The 22,837-nt window shown below is 36.3% G+C and overlaps 1 pseudogene; it reads right to left on the bottom strand.

Annotated features, from left to right (window-relative positions):
- Positions 1-20,206: 20,206 nt before the first annotated feature.
- Positions 20,207-22,007, bottom strand: LOC136224684 (GDSL esterase/lipase 1-like; annotated as a pseudogene).
- Positions 22,008-22,837: the final 830 nt, after the last annotated feature.

Consider the following 22,837-nt stretch of genomic DNA (forward strand, 5'->3'; position numbering starts at 1 on the left):
AGAAGATGAGATAGTGAGATGTTATGTATTATTATATTAATTCGGGTCCCTTCTACCTTTTTTTGCTTTTTCCTAATTTAAGAAAAAAAATTGTCCATTTACAATTTCTCTCCCTCCCTATCTTGGCTGCTTCTGCCATGCTTCTGCAATTACTTTTTCTGTTTTTAATATTGAAAGGAGGCGTAGAAGTGCAGCAATTTGAAATTGTGGAAGCCATGGTGCAAATCTGAATTTTAGGTTACTGTAGAGAAAGCAATGACGAGGAAGAAGGTCATATCAATGATAATGGAAAGTTGAGTGGTGAGGCAAAAAATACGGATGAATGAGAGAGAGGGTGTGAAAGTGGGGGAGATAATAAAATAGAGATAAATAATTAATTTACTATGGAATCAGATTTGATTCCGTGGGGTATAGAGTGGAATGAGCGATTCCTATATAATAGGGAATCAGATTCCCATTCACTATTATATTTTGTGTAAACAAACATTCAGAAAAGGAATTAAGCATTCCCATTCCCTTTCCCTACCCTATTTTTATCTAACCAAACACTCCCTTAGTCTTGTTCTTAATCATATAATTTTTTATATATATAATTTTGTTCTGATTTCATTAAGAGATTCAGATTTATTTAGGAGCGATTTCCATTGATAAACTGTATTAATAGCATTTTCTTCAAGAATTGTCAAAATTTAGACTTTGATATCTCCAATTAAAGAAATCTGATGGAAATAAAAGAGGCATGCACAACTGAAATCGGGAAAAACAAAAGAGTAAAAAATTACAGGATTCCCAAGGTAATATTCTATCATTATATTTATTGGCTATCAAAAATCAAAGTCATCATCGACCTTTATTTTTTTATTATGTATTAGTTTTGTTCTTAATCATATAATTCTTTTTTATAGTTTTGTTCCGATTTCATTAAGAGAATCAGATTTAGTTAGGAGCGATTTCCATTGATAAACTGTATTAATAGCATTTTCTTCAAGAAATGTCAGAATTTAGACTTTGATATCTCCAATTGATGAAATCTGGTGGAAATAAAAGAGACATTGACAACTGAAATCGGGAAAAGCAAAAGAGTAAAAAATTACAGGATTCCCAAGGTAATATTCTATCATTATATTTATTGGCTATCGAAAATCAAAGTCATCATCGACCTTTATTTTTTATTATATATTAGTTTTGTTCTTAATCATATACTTTTTTTTTATAATTTTGTTCTGATTTCATTAAGAGATTCGGATTTATTTAGGAGCGATTTCCATTGATAAACTGTATTAATAGCATTTACTTCAAGAATTGTCAGAATTTAGACTTTGATAGCTTCAATTGAAGAAATCTGATGGAAATAAAAAAGGTATATAATTACAGAAGCAGAGAGAATTTGCAAGAAGAGTTTTATATGTTTTTTTGGCTTAGTTGGCATCGTAGGAGCAAAGAGAATAAATGAGTTCTAATTATCTCTATATAATTAGTACTATATTAATACATTGTTAATTTTCAATTAATAAACCATCAATTAAGTAATAAAATAAAGTAAGAGTTACAATAAGAAGAAAATGAAAAAACACAAAGAGAAGAAAATCCAAAAGCCACAAATAAATCTATATATAAAGCATGACAGATAGCATTCTATCATTATATTCGTTGGCCACCAAAAATCAAAGTCATCATCGGCCTTTATTTTATTTTTTATTATGTATTAGTTTTGTTCTTAATCATATAATTTTGTTCTGATTTCATTAAGAGATTCAGATTTATTTAGGAGCGATTTCCATTGATAAACTGTATTAATAGCATTTTCTTCAAGAATTGTCAGAATTTCGACTTTGATATCTCTAATTGAAGAAATCTGATGGAAATAAAAGAGGCATGCACAACTGAAATCAGAAAAAGCAAAAGAGTAAAAAATTACAGGAAACCGTTATATTTTCTAAGGTAATATTCTATCATTATATTCATTGGCTGCCGAAAATCAAAGTCATCATCGACCTTTATTTTTTTATTATGTATTAGTTTTGTTCTTAATTATATAATTTTTTTTATAGTTTTGTTCTGATTTCATTAAGAGATTCAGATTTATTTAGGAGCGATTTCCATTGATAAACTGTATTAATAGCATTTTCTTCAAGAATTGTCAGAATTTAGACTTTGATAACTCCAATTGAAGAAATCTGATGGAAATAAAAGAGGCATGAACAACTGAAATCGAGAAAAGCAAAAGAGTAAAAAATTACAGAAAATCGTTATATTTCCCAAGGTAATATTCTATCATTATATTCATTGGCTACCAAAAATCAAAGTCATCATCGACCTTTATTTTTTTATTATGTATTAGTTTTGTTCTTAATCATATAATTTTTTTTATAATTTTGTTCTGATTTCATTAAGATATTAAAATTTATGTAAAGATCCATTCAAATTCCATTCATTTAACTTTAATAAATAGCATTAAAACCAATATAACTGAAAAAAATTATATTTATATTTAATAGATATAATAAATTAACTTACAAAATATCCCAACGAATACAAATTATATAACGATAAAAAATATGTAATGATCCATTCAAATTCCATTTATTTAACTTTAATAAATAGCATTAAAATTAATATAGCTAAAAAAATTTATAACACATTTAATTTTTCTTTGTAATAATTAACACAATATTTAAACCTCCAAACTATTATATAAACTAAATAAAATTTAAAAAGAAAGACGAACTTATTTCAAATTCATGGATTTATCAAAGGATTTAGAAAGCACGTGAAAAAAATTTGAGGAGAGCTATAATTTGATTGAAAAAATATCGCTACAAAGTGTAGTAAATATTTTAAAATTGCAAGATTATATAAAAAAATATTATACAAGAAAGGAAATGAAGGACCCTTGCAAACATGTCAACATGGCCAATTGATTATAACTTCAACAACTTCCAAAAACTATTATCAAGCCATTATAAACGGTTGTTAGTTAATTTATTTACAATTTTTAAATTTAAATTATTTTAAATCAAAATATTAATATCACTATATATATAAAATGATTCAAAATTTTATAAAAATTAAAATGTTAAATTTATGTACAAAACATTTATCACCCGCGCAACGCGCGGGCACAATACTAGTTTATTATTAAATTGAAGTTTTAAATACAACAAAATCTATTAATGTAAATATTAGAAGTATACAATTGTATTAAATTTATTCAAAAGTTCAATGTAATAATATATACAAACATTAAAAATACATATAAATATACTACCCTATTAAATGCTTATATACCGCCCTAAGAGCTGTATATATCATAACCCTTTTTTAAATACTGTTTTTTATTTCCTTTTTGCATTCTTACATGCCACTTACTTGTCTCCTTATTTTTTTTTTTTTTAGAAAACTTGTCTCCTTATTCAATTAACAGCAAATTCTTTTTTTTTTTTTTTATCATTGAAGGTATTATTCACAAATAAATCTAAATATAAAGACAAGTTATCAAATTAACTCTTATAGCATATACACTATAGTTGCGTTGATTGTGCCCGAAGAAAGAAAACTATGATCTCCTATTACGGGTGACACAACTCCTACAGTGAAGTTGATCGGGAGGAGAAGTAATGATCGACGAACTAAGAATATGATGAGGAAATCTCTACCGCCAAGGCTACAAAGGGAGCAGAGAACGTGGATGGGGCAAAATCAGTGTGGCATGCCGAGCCACATGCCACACGGTGTGCCACCAATGGAGCTGAGAAGAGGAATGACCAGGAACCACATGGCACGACGAGTCATACTGTGCAAGGCGTGCCACCCTACAGCTCGTTGTGCGAATGAAGGGGTGAAGAATTTCGAGAATCCAGCACTAGACTTGCACGTCATGCGAGTCATATGACACGGCGTGCATATCCTTTTGAGTTGCCTTCTCCGCCAAGTTGATGCAAGAGGAGACAAGAACTGCGATCCATAAATTACTGTTCTGCCACTCTGATTATTACTAATTGATCATTCTTTTCATGGATATTTATGGTTTTGCCCCAAGAATAATTTATGGATGTTATCAAACAGGAATAAATATTTCTCCGTCCCTAGTGGAAGGTCCAAAATTTTTAAAGGGGGAAGGGGGGAAATATCTGGAAGAAAAAAACACGAATAATGATAAGAGAGGAGATGAGCCATTTTTTTAGAAATGAGTTTTTGCAAATTTTGGAAACCATATTTAAGATTTAATATTTTTTAAAAAGATCTGGGATATGTCAGAGATTAATATAAGATATATGATTGAGTCTTAACTATTAGTTTGAGCTTTTAGTTCAATTGGTTCTATGACATTGGTATCAGGTCCTCTATGACTAAATGGTTGAGGGTTCGAGCCTTGGCAACCCGAAAAAAATTCTTGAAATTTAGGAGTGACGAGTTTATGATAAGATAATTAAAATATTATTTATAATAAGCTTGTAGATACGAAGTCCTCTCAATCTAGTCTGAAAACTTATTGCCCCTCTAAAAATTTATAGTCTCTCAGCAGTCCTGTGAATTTTATATTAAAGTGACACGATTAACCATCTAAATCTATGTGACAGAATAAGAAAGGATTTGGTATATATTAAAAACTATATCATTGTAACCAAGTTGAGAGGACAATAAATCTTTATAAGCAAATTAAAAATGACAATATATTACTTTAAATAAATTTAGGTGGGGAATATATAATTTTAAACAAGTTTGGGTGCCAATTGGTAATGGGGATTCCATGAGGAATACTCACCTCCTATTACCTCTAAACTAATACTTAATATATTAATTTTGTTAAATACAATAATTAAAAAAATATAATAATAAAAATGAAAAAAACATTTTTTTAATATATTCAATATTTTTCATATCATATTATATAAAATCTAAAGATGAAATTATGTGTTCCTAAAATTAAATTTTTTTGTGGTAAAATTTCTATTTTAGATTTATATAAAATATATTTGTATTCCAATTTGAAGGGGGTAATATGATAAAATTATAAATTAATTAGTAAATGTTATATATATATATATATATATATATATATATATATATATATATTAGGGTAATTAATTTATTAGTCCCTATATTTTGACAAAACACACTTTTTAGTCCCTGTATTTTTAAAAACACACGGTAAAGTCCCTAACGTTTTTCTCGGTGAACTGTTTAGTCCCTAACGTTTTTCTCGGTGAACTGTTTAGTCCTTGCCGTTAGACTCTCATGAAGATTCCGTTAGTCAATTTGGATTTGCGTTCTTCTTTTCTTTTATTTCCATTTCCTTTAAACTTTAATGCATCTGAAATCAACTTTGAGTGTTCTTCTTCTTGATTTTCTTCTTAATTGTTCAAATTCGTAAGCATTGAGTCTGTTCTTTTTCTTGTTCTCCATACAAATAGCTTCTTCTAAATTGGATTTCCTTTTCTGAAGTTTGAAGGTAAATAGTAAAGGATAATTTAGTCATTTCCGAAGTCATAAACGGTAAAAAGCTAACAAATAGACGGAAGGACTAAACAGTTCACTGAGAAAAAGGTTAGGGACCTTACCACGTATTTTTGAAAATATAGGAGCTAAACAGTGTGTTTTGTCAAAATATAGGGACTAATAAATTAATCACCCTATATATTATAATATTGATCTTATATAATAATGTTTATATCAATAGGTACTTTATGGTAATCCGAATGAGTTGGGGATCTCAATTGAAAGTGTATATATAGTTATTACTTTGGCTTAATGTCGTGGCCATTAAGAGTGTAAGAGGCCTTCGTTTCGGTGTGAATTGCAGGAGCTCCCAGCCGCTGGTATCAGAGCCATAAGGTAGATGTATGATTGATTAAATTAAGGAGTACAGAGGAAAGATCATTCAATCATGGAATTACCTTCAACTTCTAATTCTAATCCCATCCAACTTTCTTCTTCTCTTTCTATCCCATCATCCTTTCGACAAACCAAAACCTCAAAAATTGAAAATCTTGTGGAATACTCTTATGTTCCAGAAGATGCTCAAATCCACTCAACCAACTTACCCTTGATCAATCCCTACAACATTTATAGGCGTGATTCTTCTATCACACGCAGTATCCGGTCTTCGATCTCCACCAGACGACCGTATGCTAAAGAATATGTCCAAACTTCCAAAATGGACCAATGTTCTCTGAAGGCTACCAGTGCATAACAATATGTAACCTTGGAGATTCCTACTTCTTTCATATCCAAATGGAGGCAAGAAGGATACTCCCATTTCCACCTTGGGGCAGTACGTATTATTTTGACTCTTCATGGTAGGAAGGGTCTTCCAGTCACAGCACGAGTAAGCCTGTTGGATACTAGATTTCTTAAGTTTGAACATGCTGTCATCGGCACAGTTTTAAAAACACTCAATGCCGGTAGTATTGTTCTAACATTTTTTCCAAACTTCAACCTTTCATTACACGACCCAAACCTTCCTTCCACCTTTAAGATTCAAGTACAGCTAATTGGTGCTGAACAAATCTCAACAGCTGTTGCAGCAACAATTCACCACCAACTCATTTATCGGCTCCAGAATCATGCACTTGACATGCCAACCCAGAGTACTTCATCTGAAGCCTTGTTTTTAATTGCGGAGGAAGATGATAATCCAACAATTGTACAAATCCCTCGGCAGATCTCCAGGGAAGAGCTTACTCAGTTGATGCCTCTTGAATGGCTCACTGCATATGAGAAATTGCACCAGATTTCTCAGCCCGTCCAAACCACTTCTTCATCCTTTCAAAACAGGGAAGATGGACTGGTAAAAACAGTTTTTCAGCCCCCAAGGCACTCCTTTCACCAAGCCATGATGATCTCTCCGGCCTCTTTTCCGAGAGAAAAGAAAATTCCCATCCATAGTTTTGGGCCTGATGGTCGACACACCTATGTTTCACACATAGATGGTCATTTCATCTGGGATGTTCCCGGTAGTGGGATGTGTGATCCATCGTGCACATGTGTAGGAGATCTTGATTCTGATGATGATTCTTGCGATAATTACTCGCACAAGAAAACAACAAAGCCATCCAAAAAAGGAGCATGTCGCTCGTCCTCAACCAGAGCTCCGATAAAGCCTGATGATGATGATGCGCCCTGGATCGGTATCCATCCCAGAAAAGATATCACTCCAGACCCTCAATTTAAGGTCACCCCAGCTTATCTAAAGCCTCTTGCAATCTACAAAAGGGAGCTTGAATTTCTTGCAAAATTAAAAAGACGGTGTCATCCTTCTCCACCTGTTAATTCTCCAGAACTACCACCTCTTGTACAACCATGCATGATGAACACCAGTTTTACCCCAGAAGATTTCCCACCTTTGACAAAACAAACCAACACCCAGTCTAAAACAGTATCCTTTCCTTACATACCTTCCCATACTGTTACCCACACTGGCCATCTTGAAGAACCTAAACCCTTTGAGTCTGTGCTAAACTGGCAGACTGACAATGCCATAGCCCAGAATAATTATCTTCAAAAGATTGATCACAAGCTTGAGCATATGGTTTCCTCCCAGAAACACATGTCCCAAAAGGTTGATTCTTTGACAGAGTTTGCACTCAAAACGCAGAAAGATCTGACACAGCAGATCCAAAAGGTTGACAACAATCTTCGAACTTTGATCTCTCAGCGAAGATTTGGTCAAGAATTCAACCAGAAAGAAGCTGAGATTAGGAGGTTAAAAGATAGTTAGCTCAAGTAGAAGCAGACTTGGCAAAGGTTCAATCTCAACCTTCAACTTCTCCTCCAGAATTTGTGGATCCCTTTTCCAAATCCCCTCATCATTTTTCACCTTTTCCACCTCCAGCACAAACATATACTCCTTTTCAGATGATCCATGAACAACTTCAAGCTCCACCCACAAAATTTTTATCTTCTTCCGGCTCATTTGAAGAAGATTCTCCGAAGCCAAAACATCACAGGCCCTCAAAAGACAAACAACCTATGTTTTCCAATATGGCTTCCATGATTAACCATCTCACCACTGTCCCGGAGTATTCTACAGACTCCTCAGAAGGAACATCTGAAGATCTTCCTTCAGAACCTGATGCTGATATTACTGATATTACTCAGATACTCATGGCTGATGAACAACATTCTTCTGCACCAACCCCTGGTGTGACAGAACCCACAGTTGAAGAACCAGCTGATGAAGATTTTATGTTCTATGAAGAACCTAAAACTACCAAGCCAACATCTGGTCCTTGGTTCACATTTGATCATCTCCCTCCTCATCGATGGCGAGACCATCTCCATGAAATGGCAGCATGGATAGATTTGCAAATGACTAAACAAGATGTCACCATGAAGGAGGTGCTAACTGAATTTGTCTCCCGGTTTACAGGCACGCTTCGGGAATGGTACCAAAGTCTTGGACCATACAAGATGGCCGCCTTTCTCAATCTTCCAACTGCTAGTCATGCTCTAGGAGAGATCCATCAACAGTTCATCGGCGATCCTAAAAAATATCACAACCAGATGAAACAAGAATTCTTTGATATGAAATGCTGCTCTTTGAAGAAAAAAGATCTAGACTTTCATTATCAAAGAATGGTGAAGAGGTACTACATGCTAAATGGGTATAATGATCCGAATCTTCGGTACACTTACATTGCCTCTCTACCAACCGAACTCCAACCAGAGTTACAACGTCTCATCACAGCTACAGGCAGAAATTTCACCGACATCAGCATTGGGGAAATTCACCAATTCACTCTTCTTGCTCTAGAAAAATTGTGTGAGCAACAACGCCTCTTCAGCAATATCATATCCCAAAGAAATCTTGCTCAGAAATTTTGCAACAAATCTTACCTACATATCAAGTGCAAGGATAGCAAATGTGACTGTCGTCCCTCAAAGAAGAAACACCACAGGAAGCTCTCTAGATTCTCTAAATTCCCTAATTCATATCAAGGTTCCAGACGGCAGAAACGATTCAAGTTTTTCAAGAAAAAGACCAACAGGAATAAGCGGACTGATCGGTGTTACATTTGTGGTCAAAAGGGGCATTACGCTCGTAAATGTCCAAATCAGCCACAAAAGGCTCAAAAATTGGTCCAACAACTTTCCTACAGTCTTGAAGATGCAGATGTTGAATCCTTGTACTTAGAGCAAGATGAAGCAACACCAGAAACCATCTTCGCCCTTGAAGATTATACAGATTCTTCTTCTTCAGAAGATTCTGATGATGATTTTCCAGTTTCTGATGATTTGCTTCCCATCTATTCCCTACAATCATGCTCATCAGAGAGTCTTACTCCCACTTATCCCTTGGTAAATATTCATCTATTGCCGTCCAAATATGACAGACCCATTTCTGTTATTGGTCTTATGGATACTGGGGCTCAAAAGACGATGGTTAATCCATCAATTTTGCCTAATACCTCATGGGAAACCCACTATGAGTATTTCAAGGCTGCAGATTGCAAGGTATTTTCCACTACACTCAGATCCAAAAAACCCATTGGGATTCAGTTTTTCCCTAACTGTATCATTTGGGTCAAAGTCCTTGGATCGGCACTTCCAGACAAAGACATCTTAGTTGGTTTTGATGTCTACCAGAAAGCTAAAGGGTTACAAATTCTTCCTGAAGGGATTCGTTTCAAACGACAATTAAAATTGTACACGTGCGTCCCTAAGATGTACTCCCTAGCTGAAGTCTCACCAGATTTTCAACAAATTACAAAACTTCTCTTGAAGTCATGTGCTGATTCCCACTCGCAATTCTCGCATCCCTCACCACTTTGGAAAAATAAAGATTTCTTCATCAAATTGCCTTTCAAGCTTAATGAAGATGTCAATCCTACAAAGGCAACGCATCCGGGCATGACACCTGCTGACCTTCTCCTGGCAAAAGAAGAATGTGCTCAATTGTTGCAACAAGGCTTGATAGAGCCAACCACATCTCATTGGGCTTGTCAAGCATTTTATGTCAAGAAGCGGTCAGAAATAGTTCGTGCAAAGAAAAGGCTTGTGATTGACTACAAGCCCCTCAATGGATTTCTAAGAGATGACAAATTCCCCCTTCCAAGGATTAATTCCTTATTTGTCCATCTCAATGAAGCCCATATCTTTTCAAAATTTGATCTCAAAGCAGGTTTTTGGCAGCTTGGGATTCATCCAGAAGATCATTACAAGACAGCATTTTGCATTCCTACAGCACAATATCAATGGAGAGTTATGCCTTTTGGGAACAGCCCCATCTCTGTTCCAAAAGGCCATGATTAAGATTTTTGAGCCCATCCTTCATAGTGCTCTTATCTACATTGATGATATCTTACTCTTCTCAAAAGACGTCCAGGCCCATAATAGTCTTTTGGCCCAATTCCAGCACATTGTAGACCAGCATGGCATAATGCTTTCTGAAAAGAAGAGCATTATTGGACAGGACTCAGTGGAGTTTTTAGGCATGAGATTCCATGATGGCCAATATCAGCCTGGACCCCACATTTCTCAAGAATTATTGAAATTCCCTGATGAGAATCTTTCTGTAAAGCAAATTCAGCAATTCTTGGGAATCATCAATTACATCCGGGAATTCATCCCTCATGTCTCTGAGCACACTAGCCAATTATCAAAAATGCTGAAAAAGAATGCACCATCGTGGAGTCATGTCCAAACTAAAGTTGTTCAGCAACTTAAAGTTGTGGCTCAAAATCCTCCAGCATTAAAGATACCTGGCACTGGAAAGCGTGTTTTACAAACAGATGCTAGTGATGAACATTGGGGTGCATTGCTTATTGAAGAAGTTGATGGAACTTCTCATTACTGTGGACATGCTAGTGGACAATTCAAAGCTGCAGAGCAACATTATCACACCACGATCAAAGAGATTCTTGCGGTAAAAAATGGTATAAAGAAATTTGAATTCCATCTCATCGGCCATCATTTCACTGTTAGAATGGATAATTCATCTTTTCCGAAAATCCTTGAATTCAAAAATAAGTCTCTCCCTAGCCAACAATTATTGAGACTTAAGGACTGGTTTGCAAAATATGACTTCCATGTGGAGCATATAAAAGGACATCAGAACCTCATCCCAGACTTGCTTTCCAGACCACAACCTTCACTTATTACCTCTATAGCCTCCCTACCTTTCATCTTCATGGCATCCTCTACTCCTAAGAATCCTGTAGCCCTTCGCCCCTTTCCTCCTAGAACTAATTTCAAAAATATTTTTGAAATTCAGTGCTATGCCAAAACCCACCTGTTTGTTCACTTCAAAGACTTCCTCACTGCAAGGAACCTCCCTAAACCTGATGAATTTTACCAAGATTGCCCTTTCCTTATCCTTTTTCGTCTGAAACCCACACAAGATCTCCTCTCTTCCGAATTATGGTGCATTTGGCGCTTAACGGTTCTCTATTCCATTGCCATTGAAATACCAGTCTTGGAAATGTTTCATCACCTCCATGAAGAACAGCAATGTGATTCTCTGTTATGGACTTTAATGGACTGGTATGCCCCCCTTTCGTGGTGGCGAAAGGAACTCCAGAAAATAATTGAAAAACTCAAGCTCTGGGATAGTGCAACGTCCCATTTATCAACCAGTGCAGTCTTTATCATCCACAGGCCATACTTTCAAGACATGCAAGGGAAATTTTGGACTCAAAATGAAGCTTATGAGTGGAATACTTTTTTTAACTCCAATACAGGAAACCAAAGGCAATGAAAAAATGGCACTCAAAAATTATCTTTGTTGCCTTAATGGTTATGATCTCAATACTAACCAAATTCTTAGTACAACACTGTACCCTGCCAAGCCAGTCAACATTCACTTAGTGTCAAATCGGACTCCATTTATGGCTTCACAACAACAACCAGAACCAGGACAAGCATCTTCTTCCAGATCAAGACCACCTCAAGTGCCACCTCAAGCAACTCAAGTGCCACCTCAAATGCCACCTCAAGCAACTCAAGTGCCAACTCAAGAACCTCAAGTTCCACCTCATTACTTCCAAGATTCCCAAGACCCTTATCCGGACCCACGAGTAAGGAAAGGACCATGGTACGAATCTCTGTATGGCGACATTGATTCGGATGATGAAGACTGGAAGAACTTCAATCTCTCTCCTAGTCATTACATATGAAAATATCCAGAAGACATAAGTGCCACTTGTCTAGAAAGTTGTGGTTTAAGTATCAAGTTTGTATTTTTCTTGTAATAATAATCTAGTGTGATGTGATGTGTAATAAGAAAGATAAGATTCTTATCTTTCTTAAAGATAATGGTGTGGTGTGTAAGAAATGTAAGATTCTTATCTTATCTTTCAAAAAGATAATGGTGTGATGAGTGGTGTGTAAGATAAGATAAGATGTTATTCTTATCTTTTTATTTTGTCTTGTTCCTAAGGTTTTTCCTATATAAGGAAGCCTTAGCTCATTTGTAAGATCATCATTTGCTTCCATTGTAAAATACTCTTTGTGTAATAAAAGTTATGGCTTTCTAAATCCTTCTCTCTTTCCAAAGTACTTTCTTAATTTAGTATAATCATATCATATCTTAGACAATGATCCTAGTTTCTGGTCTCCTTGCAATAAAAGAACCATGTCGTGGCCATTAAGAGTGTAAGAGGCCTTCGTTTCACAGATTCTATTGATCCATAGACTTGTTTAAAGTATACAGTTCGCCTCTTAAAATCCACGCGACGGAAGTGTTTTTGGAAAAGTTAAAATGTGTACACTTTAAGTAAGTTCAGAAACGTATGATGTAACTAAGCCTAATACATTAATTCGTCGACCCATCCGGGGAATGAAGATAATATTTCTCTTCATCCCCAACCCTATAAAAATGGGAAGCAAATATTTCCGGCCCCATTGGCAAGCCCGAATGTGGTTGGAGAGCAAATATATATATTTAAAGAAAAAAAACAAATAAAATATTCAAATCTCTACAAATTAAGGTTGGGCTTGAGTAGTTAAACAAAGCATCAAGTCGCTTAAACTTGAGATATCAAATTCAAGTCTGGTGTCCACAAAAAAAAACTTTAATTAAGTGATTTCCTTTGTGCTGAAATTCTATTAATAAATGAGGTTTACAGTATTTGAATTCGAATTCGATTTCTCAACCACCAAGTCTAAAAAGTTCGGATACTATATATCAATGAACCAGTTGAACCAAAAATTTAATATGATAATTATGATATTTTATTATAATTTATGACTTATAAATTAATCTCACATTTCAACTAGTGTAAATCCATTGATTGCTATCATGGAACCGATTGAACTAAAAGCTCGAACTGATAGTTAAGGCCCAATCATATATCTTATATTAATCTCCAACACACCCCCCACGCAAATTCCCCTTGGGCTTGCAGCGTGCACAACACAAGCCCATCCCGCCTTATGTTTTTAATTCCACAAATTAATGAGGTTGTCCGGACTTGAACCCTCGACCGTTTGGTCGATGAGGCTCTGATACCATGTCATGGAACCGATTGAACTAAAAGCTTGAACTGATAGTTAAGGCCCAATCATATATCTTATATTAATCTCCAACAATTGCTTCCTTATTCGTAGTTAAATCCTCAAGATGATAATCTGAAGAAAAATTGGATATGTTCTCTTCAACCTCAAAGAGTTGTTTGAAATTATAAGGTATTGAATATGTTGAATCCCCATTCCACATGAGATTGGATAACAGAATGTTGAGAGCTCGGGTAGGATGTGCATTATCAAAAAATACATATTCACTTGTATTACTGCATAACTCATAAGGTTCTATTCCACAACGTGCATTTCCTCCATCACAACAAGGAGTAGCTGCAATTATAAACCCTGCAGAACCAGACATTTTATTATACGTCTGGCGCATCACGTCGCCTGAGAAAATAGAGAACGATGAATAGACGTACCATATTGGGTAGGGTGTTTAATAATATCATAGAGTGAAGAGTAGTAATAAAAAATAGAATATTTGAATCCAGGTAATTCAGTTTCTAACTCCTTAGCTGCTTCGAGTAGAAGCTTATTATGTAGTCTAGATAACTCCATTAGTTCTTCCAGACACTCCTCATCACTCATACCATAGCTTACCCTTATGAAGGGCAAGCAACCCATTGGTCCTACATTTTGGAAGGCAAATTTTTGTCCTCCCATTTCATATATTTCCTGATAAATTATTTCAAAAGAACAAAAATTAACATGACTTTATAATACACATACCTACATTATCTACAGGGATATACAACAATAATAACAACAAATGTTTAGCCCCTAAATGATTCAGGATCGGCTAACATGAACCGTCATACAAAACCGTGAAATCAAGTCATATCAGCCACATAAATTCTCCACTCGGTCCTATCTACAGGGATATAATTTAGCAAAAATAGGCCTAATCTAAATAATTGGAGAAAGGCAACTACATTCTCAAGAGATAAGGTTCATAAAAAGATTACCTTAATTACTTGTGTTAAATTCCCAATGACCAGTTGAATAAATTTTTGACGCTCAGATAGGGTAGTGTGAGGGTTGTTGGAAACATAGTAAACTAGGTCATTACCTCCAATGCTAGATAAATATTTCCATCAAAATATTTTGGGTCTCTTCTTCCCCTACTTCTTTCTTCAATTGGGAGACCACTTCTTGATAAATTTGTAAGTATTCTGTTGGTCCCTTGTAAGGTTGCAAGTATAGTTCCAAGGGGGGGTTAGGAACTATTTAAACTTTTTTGCAATTAGGGCAGACTTCTTTTTCTAAGGAAAAAGGTTTTAACAGCGGCGCTGAGTAAACAGCAAGATACTGGCTTAGTCAACTAGTGACTAGGTCAGTTTCTTAGCTTGAGTCAGGAGATAGTACTTAGAGTCTATTCCCGAGCTCAGACGTTTAACGCGCACAACTCAAACTTGACCTCTTTACTTGGTCAGTTTTTGGTTATTTTAAGCAAGCAATATAAATAAGGAGTTAAAGGTAAGAAATACTTTACTCAGCAGATTTATCCAGGTTCGGCTTCTTCTAAGCCTACGTCCTGTCCCCGGAACACGTTCCGAGATTTCGAATCCTCTACTGAGCTCTTTAAAGGTAGAGCCTCAAACCTTTTACAATCTTAGCAACTGAGTATAACAAGAGTACCTTCCTCTATACCTCTACTCAATCCTAATCTCTCGCTGAGTACTATAACCGAGTACTCAGCCTCTCCTTTCTAATCTCTAGAAATGATAAGTGTTTTGTCCTATACAAAGATTTGCTAAGACACTTTAGACGATTGAAATAATCACTCTAGACTTTTACACAGATATAAGAATTGTAGTGTAAGATTTGCTTTGCTTCTTTGCTTGCAGAACTTGTGTAGAAATTTGGTCAGTGTAATGGCTTGAACAAGTTCTGTATCGAATGAAGCTTCTGATGGCACTATTTATAGAGACGTCTGGGCATCGGTCATTTCGAATTTCGAAATAACCGTTGGAAGGAAACGACTACCTGTCGTTGTCATCCTGTCTTGCTCAGAGCTCTCGGCCAATCAGAATTGTGTATCTTCTGTCCTCGGTCAGCTCAGCAGACTGTCTCTCCTTTTATGGTAAAGTCAACTGGACAGCATACTGTGTCGTCTGAACTTTACCCAAAGTAGAAATACTTTGTCTGGAAGTTTTCATTAGCCAGCTGCTGTCTAGTACGCTTTGTCGAGACTACTCAGCAGCTTCATCTTGAAGTTGCTCCCGAAGGTCTTCTAGATCCTTCTCTTGCTGAGTTGCGTTTTGTTCAAAGCGACAACGTTTTAACAAACGCGGACCGAGTTGTACTGAGTTGTTTGACTTGGGCTTTAACACTTGTATTGGGCTTGGGCCTTTTAATTCTTGTGTCTTATAAACAGTTTTAACTCAACACTGAACAAACACATTAGTATAATAAATCAAAGCATTTAAACTTAGTGTGTTTAGAATATGTATTTCAATTACACTTAAACAATTTTGTCAAATCAAAATTATGTGGAAAGGTGTTTCAACATATTCCTCCTTGATAAATCTGTAAGTATTCCTCATTCCTGCATGGATGGCATCCCTATCAAACTTCCATGGTCTTCCTAATAAGAGGTGGCAAGCGTCCATATCAACCACGTCACAATAGACTTCATCTGTATATCCACCAAGCTCAATGGGCACTTTACACCTCTGGTCCACTTTAAGTTCACCCACGTTCTTGATACACCCAACCCTATATGGGTCAGGATGCGCCTCCACCAACAGCTCGAATTTCGGAACGACGCTACTGCTCACAATATTCTCCAGACTGCCATTATCTATTATGATGTTGCATCGCCCTCCTTTCATAAGACATCATGTCTTGAATAGTTGGTGTCTCTGATCTCCTTCTATCCGGTTGGAGACCAAAAAAGGCCTTACCACGTACAAGGCGTGTCTCTCTTCATCCGCTTCATCATCCTCACCATCTATGGGCTCATAAAACACTTCATCCCTTTCTTCATAGTCGTCATCATATTTCTCCACCACGTTGGCACTCTTCCTCCTATGGCACTCGTTGAACCTATGACCTGGTTCATTGCACCTAAAACATTTAAAAGGTGCTGGCTTGGCATATGGATTATTGTTCTTAGGTACAGGCCCCTCATTATAAGGTGTGGTATTTTCTCCAGATCCCCTTCCCGCATTGATGACCCTTGCCCCACTGGCACTCGCCAACTGTTTGCCTTTGTCATGGTACTTCGCATTATCCTTTCCCCTAGGCATATGATCGACATTGATGGACCTCCTAGATCGCACAGCCAGTTGTGATTCAGCGTTAAGAGCTAAATTCCTAGCATCTTGTACCCAAACCACCATGTGTGTGCCAATACGATCCTGAATGTTGTATCTCAACCCTTCTAGATACCTAGAAGTCTTTTGGCTCTCAGTTTTCGACAAGTTAGCCCTTGCCGAAAGTCTCAAGAACTCTGAGGTATACTCATGGACACTTCGGGTTCCTTGAGAGCATCCCCTGTATGAAATGTAAATATACTGCTCATAATCTGGCGGTAGGAACTGCTCCCTCAACATCGCCTTCATCCGTAGCCAAGATCTAATCGGATCTCTGCCCCCTCTTCTCCTTTCTTCCCTCAACTGATCCCACCAAACTGAGGCGCCACCCTTCAGATGATACGCCACTAGCCTCAATTTCCTTTCATCAGGAATCCCAGCATACTCAAAGAAACGCTCAACTTAAAATATCCAGTCTAAGAATCCCTCTATATCTAGCTCACCTCCAAAAGATGGTAAGTCTATTTTTAGCTTAAAAGCATCATCTTTGTCAAAGTTTCCTAGACTTGGGTCTGCCCTAACAATATCCACACGTCGGTTGCCAATGGGACCAACATGCCTCATAGTTCTAAAGGTACCATCATCCCCAATACCCTCAAAGTCATCACTATCACTATCAGTATTATGCACAAGAACATAGTTGGGTCTTCTTACCTCAGGATCCTTAGGACCCATCTATGGAGGTAGCACATTTGCCAAGTGCAGTTTGGGTGGGGTGACTGTGGCGGTGTGGGTTGTCTCTGGTGCTGTTGTTCAGGGACTCCTTCCCTCCTCTGGTTTGATTCTCCCGCAGTTGGTCGGATTAAGGCCAGAACCTCCAGTTTGAAGTTTTCCAGAGAGGTGGATAACTCCTTGAACCGTTGGTCGGTTTGCCTCTGCCATTCAATGCTGGCTTGGATCTGCTTCGCGAGGTACTCCCTCAGCTCTTCATACCTCCGGTCACTGGCCTCCATGGAATCTTGCGATTGTCGAGGTTGAACCATTGCCAATAGAAGTTTCGGGTCAGGAAATGATTGGCTCTGATACCAACTGATACAGATTGAAAGCGATAAGTGAAGGTTTTAATCGTAAACCCACAACGATGTTCTTCTCTAGCTAGACTAGAAGGAGTGAATTTCAAGATAAAGGCATAAACCTTGAGTTCTCAATGAGAAAGAGTTTGGTTGATAAAAAGTTGGGTATCCTTAAAAAAATGGGGGTTTAAGTACATCCCCTAATGACAATAAAGACAAGGACTACCCCTACTAGGGCTACAATAAGGTTATTGATGGAAGGGTAAAATAGATAACATGCCCAGACAATTAGTACGAAGGTACATGTACAGAATGTCAGGGTTGTTGGTGAGTTCCTTCGTGGGGAAGTAAGCCTGAGGATCCACCTAAGAACGTTGATACGCCCTCTCGTATACTCCTAGATCCGCCCCTTTCGTACACCCCTAGGATCCGCCCTGATGGGTACAACCCTGGGTGTACGTGCGGTTTGTGTGGTATGTGGTGCTTGAGGATCTGCCAGGTTGCTTTTGGGCGGTGGCTCTAGATAGGATGTCCGCATCATAGACGAGATTCATTAATATTAATATATGATATGTGAATATTTTAGATATATTCTTGTTATATTAGCTACTAAAAAAATATTTCAAATATTAGACATCAATAATGTCATATGGTTTTGTTTACGAGAAGTTCTAAACTTGTTTTGAACCAGACTGGTTCGATATTATTAAGATGATGGCATATTAGTTAGGAGTGGAGCTAGGGGTCGTGGAGGGTCGATCAACCCTCTAGTCCCGCCAAAAAAAAACCCCCCAAAAAGAGATTTTTCATCGTGACTCTATCAGGTTCTGTTATGGCTGAAGCCCCACTGGGAGAAGTTGAAGAAGATGGAGGACAAAGCCCTCATGTTATTCAATCTAATTTTTTTTTTTTTTTTTTTTTTTTTTGTAATTAGTGGTTAGAAAGTCACGTAGTTTTGGGCCACCCAAAACGATGTCGTTTTGTGTCTACTAATTACAAAATGAGAAATAGAACAAAAATTTCTATCATTTTCATTTCCAAACTAAAAGTTAGCTTCACTTGCTTTTTTTCATTCACCTCTTTCACACTTGAAAAAAAAAAGGAGAATGGAAGCTTTCCATTCCCCCAAATCCAACTAAATTTTAAATTTCATCCCGAAATTCTTTGCTTCTATTGCCAATAACAAGCAAGTTTAGTTGATTCTAACCTTCTTGTTTTTTTTTTTTTTAATTTAAAAGTTTGTCATACATATTTCTAATGGAGGGTTTTCTTGTTTTTTATATTTAGGGGTTTTCATTCAGGGGTTTAAATTGTATTGATATTTATGTGTTTTGAGTTAGCATTTTTTTATAATTAATATTGAATCTTTTTGAATTTAATTGAATTGATAAATTTCCAAATATTATAATTTAATTGATCATTAATAAATTTCCCAATACGAAAAAATCAAACTATGCCGGCTGCTGGTGGATTTGGCGATGGAGAAACGAGAAGATCTTCGACGAAGTCAAGCCAGAAATAGTGGACAAACCGTCTTTTATCAGTTTCCAGGCAAGGGAAATGATTCGGGGCAGACGGAGGCTGAACGGAACTAGAAACAGCGGTGGCCTGCAGAACCAAGGTTGCCAGAATCGGAATTTGTTGTGGAAAGCTCCGAGGGAGAATTGGGTAAAGGTTAATAGCGATGGGGCGAGCAAAGGGGACCCCGGGGCGGCTTCGTGTGGAGGCCTGATTCGGGATACAGACGGTAATTGGCTAGGAGGCTTTGTCTGTAATTTGGGGATTAGCACAGCCATGCTAGCGGAACTCTGGGGCTTATACTACGGGATCAGTCTGGCTTGGAAATTGGGGTTCAGAAAAGTGATCTATGAAGTGGATGCGCTCGTAGTAGTTAACTGTGTGAATTCTTCTAGTTCAGGTAATCATCGGCACTACTGGCTCATTGAGGCTTGTCAGAATTTACTAGATCAGAGATGGGATGCCCGGGTTGCTCACTCTCACAGGGAGGGAAACAGAGCAGCGGATTGGTTGGCGAACTTCGCAGGAACTTACCCTTTAGGTCATCACGAGTGTGAGAGGCCGCCTGCAGGCCTTCTGGATATCCTCCATGCTGATTTGAGAAACACAAGCCTTGACTGAACTTTGTTTTCTCTTTCGGTTTTCTTTATTTGTTTTGCTTGGTTTGCAGTTTAGGAGTCTTCTCTAGCTCCTTTGTTTTGTTCGGGGCTTAGCCCTTCCTCAATCACCAAAAAAAAAAAAAAAATCAAACTATGCCTAAGAATGATATATGTCTATTTTAATTTAAGAAAATTGAACTACTTTATATTTCTAATTGACATAGATGACATCAAAATTAGGCGATTTTTTGGGTATTTAATTTTTCTATTTAATTATTGATGACTAATTTAGATATCAAATTAATAATTCAAATCCGACTAAATTAATGAACGGTTCTGGAACAGTTTAATCGGAGCACACTATAGAACATCTCATTATTTGAGATCGTAATGAAGAAGTGTTTGAAGATTGTAAGGGTTTGCTAAGTTAGAACTTCCACTCCACATTAGCTTTGCAATTTGTTTATTGAAATGCTGAGTAGGATGACCACCATCAAAGAACACATATTCACTTGGATTTTTGCATACTTCATAACTTCTCACTCCTCCGCAGCCTTCCAGTGCTCTATATATTCCACTTCCACAACATGCTACATTCCCTTCTATAATACCTGCATATAAACGTAATATTATCATATTTCAAAAATCAATGATGTTTTTAGGTCATCAATGGTTAAATTGGTATTGTCTTTTTAAAAGTTCTTGATTCGCAAAGGGGCTATTTGTTTTAACTTTTGCCTAAATATATGATAATATACATACCATACTTTGAAGGTTTATTGATCCTATCATTAGTCGCCTTGTAGAAATCAAAATGTGAATATTGAAAGCCATTGAAGTTTCTCTTCAGCTCTCTCAGCATCTTGGAAAGTGCCTCATTATGTAGCTTAACTAAAGCTGTAACTTCTTCTAAAATTCCAACTTTGTGAACATGTTCAAATGCTTTAATGGATGGTAGAGAAGCCAAGGGTCCTGAGTTTATAATTCCAAATTTCCTTCCACCAATTTTGTATATTTCCTGTTACAAAATCACCAAACTGTTATAACCATAAGATCATATAATTACAAACTTGAAATCTATGTAGAGTAAAATCTTACTTGGAGCACTGAGGTGAAGTTGCCAATCACAAAACCAACAAATTGTTTTCTGGTGAAGTCATGAAGCACAGTAGAGTTTGTGAAAAAAGGCTCTACATAATCGTTGCTACCTGTATAACAGATTAATATAAAAGTTATATATTATTAGAATTTAACTCTCATCTTATCTTATGTTTAAATTGAAATGATTCATTGACAATACCTATGCTGAATATGAAAATGGCTTTGGATAGTAACACCTTGCTCTCTTTATTGCCTATTTTCTCCCTTAGCTGCTTAGCCACTTTCTTTTAATACATGTCTCCAATAACCATTGAGTAAAATACACACTTTTATCGTTCTAACATGAATGTCAAAATCCGATATAAAATTCTATGAAGTATGGTATATATATATAATAACATTGTAATGATAACTACTCACAAGTGTAAATACTGGTTAACTATGTGAATCGCGGATAAATCATAAGGATAAATAAAGTTATTGCCACTCATTTTTTTTTTTTTTTGTTGAACAACAAAGCTAAATAAAACAGAATAATAAAGCAAAGATCGAACACAAGGATTTATTAACCAGGTTCGGCAGTTTTTAATTGTCTATTTCTCCGAGAATTTGGTATAAAATTACTCAAATACCCCTATACTCCGTTCCGCTCCGGGATAAACCCCTTGGATATTATGAGCCATATCCAACATTTTTTATGTTAAAAGTATATGGTATAAATTTAGCCCTATGGTTATTTTGGGACCATATGTTTTAACCTTCACGTATAAAATAATGTAATCTTAAACTTAGTTACAATTGATGATGCAATTTCAAATTTTATCAATGGAAAATGTTATTTTTTCATGTGAAACCTACAGTGTTTTGGGTATCCAATAAGACTTGAAATTGCACATTTATTGATGAAAAAAAAACCAAATTTTCTGTTAATCAGTGTTGAAATTGCATGCACATCTATTGATGAAATCAATTTATGAATAATAAAAGTAAAGGGATAAAATCACATAACTCCTCCTGGATAAGTATCCACCAGAGCACCAGCACCACCTGATGCAAAATTAGCTCCATCTGTAAACTGATGATTTCCAGGTTGCAGAAATGGTGGAATTAAAGGTAACTTCAAATACTTAGCTGCAAAAGTGCAAAAATTAAGGCCAAAGAAGAGTATTAATATTAGAGAGTCTTAATTTCTAATTGATTCTTACCAATGAAATCAGGAATTATTCGACCGTCGGAGAACCTTCCGGTGGGATAGTTGAAGAATGTTTGGCCGTAGGGATAGAAATTAGCCCGGGCGACAGCATTTTTGAGATAGTTATTGTTGCCGGAATCAAATACAGAATCTCCAAAGATGAATAAGGCAACACCAACATGATTCTTTACTGACAAAACGCTTCTTTGGCTACAAGATGAGGTGACAAGAATTGCATAGAAAATCAAGAAACAGAAATCGACCTTCTGATTTACCATGTTTCAGCTGTTGAAGTGCTCTTATTTGGTTGGAAGGGTTTGATATTAAATTATGAAAACATGGTTCTAGAAAGAACAAGTAGATTTTATTTTTATTGTGTTTTCAAAAAAAAAAAAAAAAAGCTTTGAATGGCGACTTTTGTGAGCTTCAGACTATTCTACACCACAAGGCTTGAATTTATGATTGCGCAGTCACAACTGAATTTTGAACATTTGAAATCAAATGGTCACTGATTTAGACTTTGTTACACTGGTTACTATTATTACAGCTAATTTTTTTTGACTTTGACTTCCTAGTCAATGACTTAAACTTTTTCTCCCTCTTTCATCCAATGTTGTCAAAACCGGACTGGAC

The sequence above is a fragment of the Euphorbia lathyris genome, chromosome 3 (genome assembly GCF_963576675.1).
Source record: "Euphorbia lathyris chromosome 3, ddEupLath1.1, whole genome shotgun sequence".
NCBI lineage: Eukaryota > Viridiplantae > Streptophyta > Magnoliopsida > Malpighiales > Euphorbiaceae > Euphorbia > Euphorbia lathyris.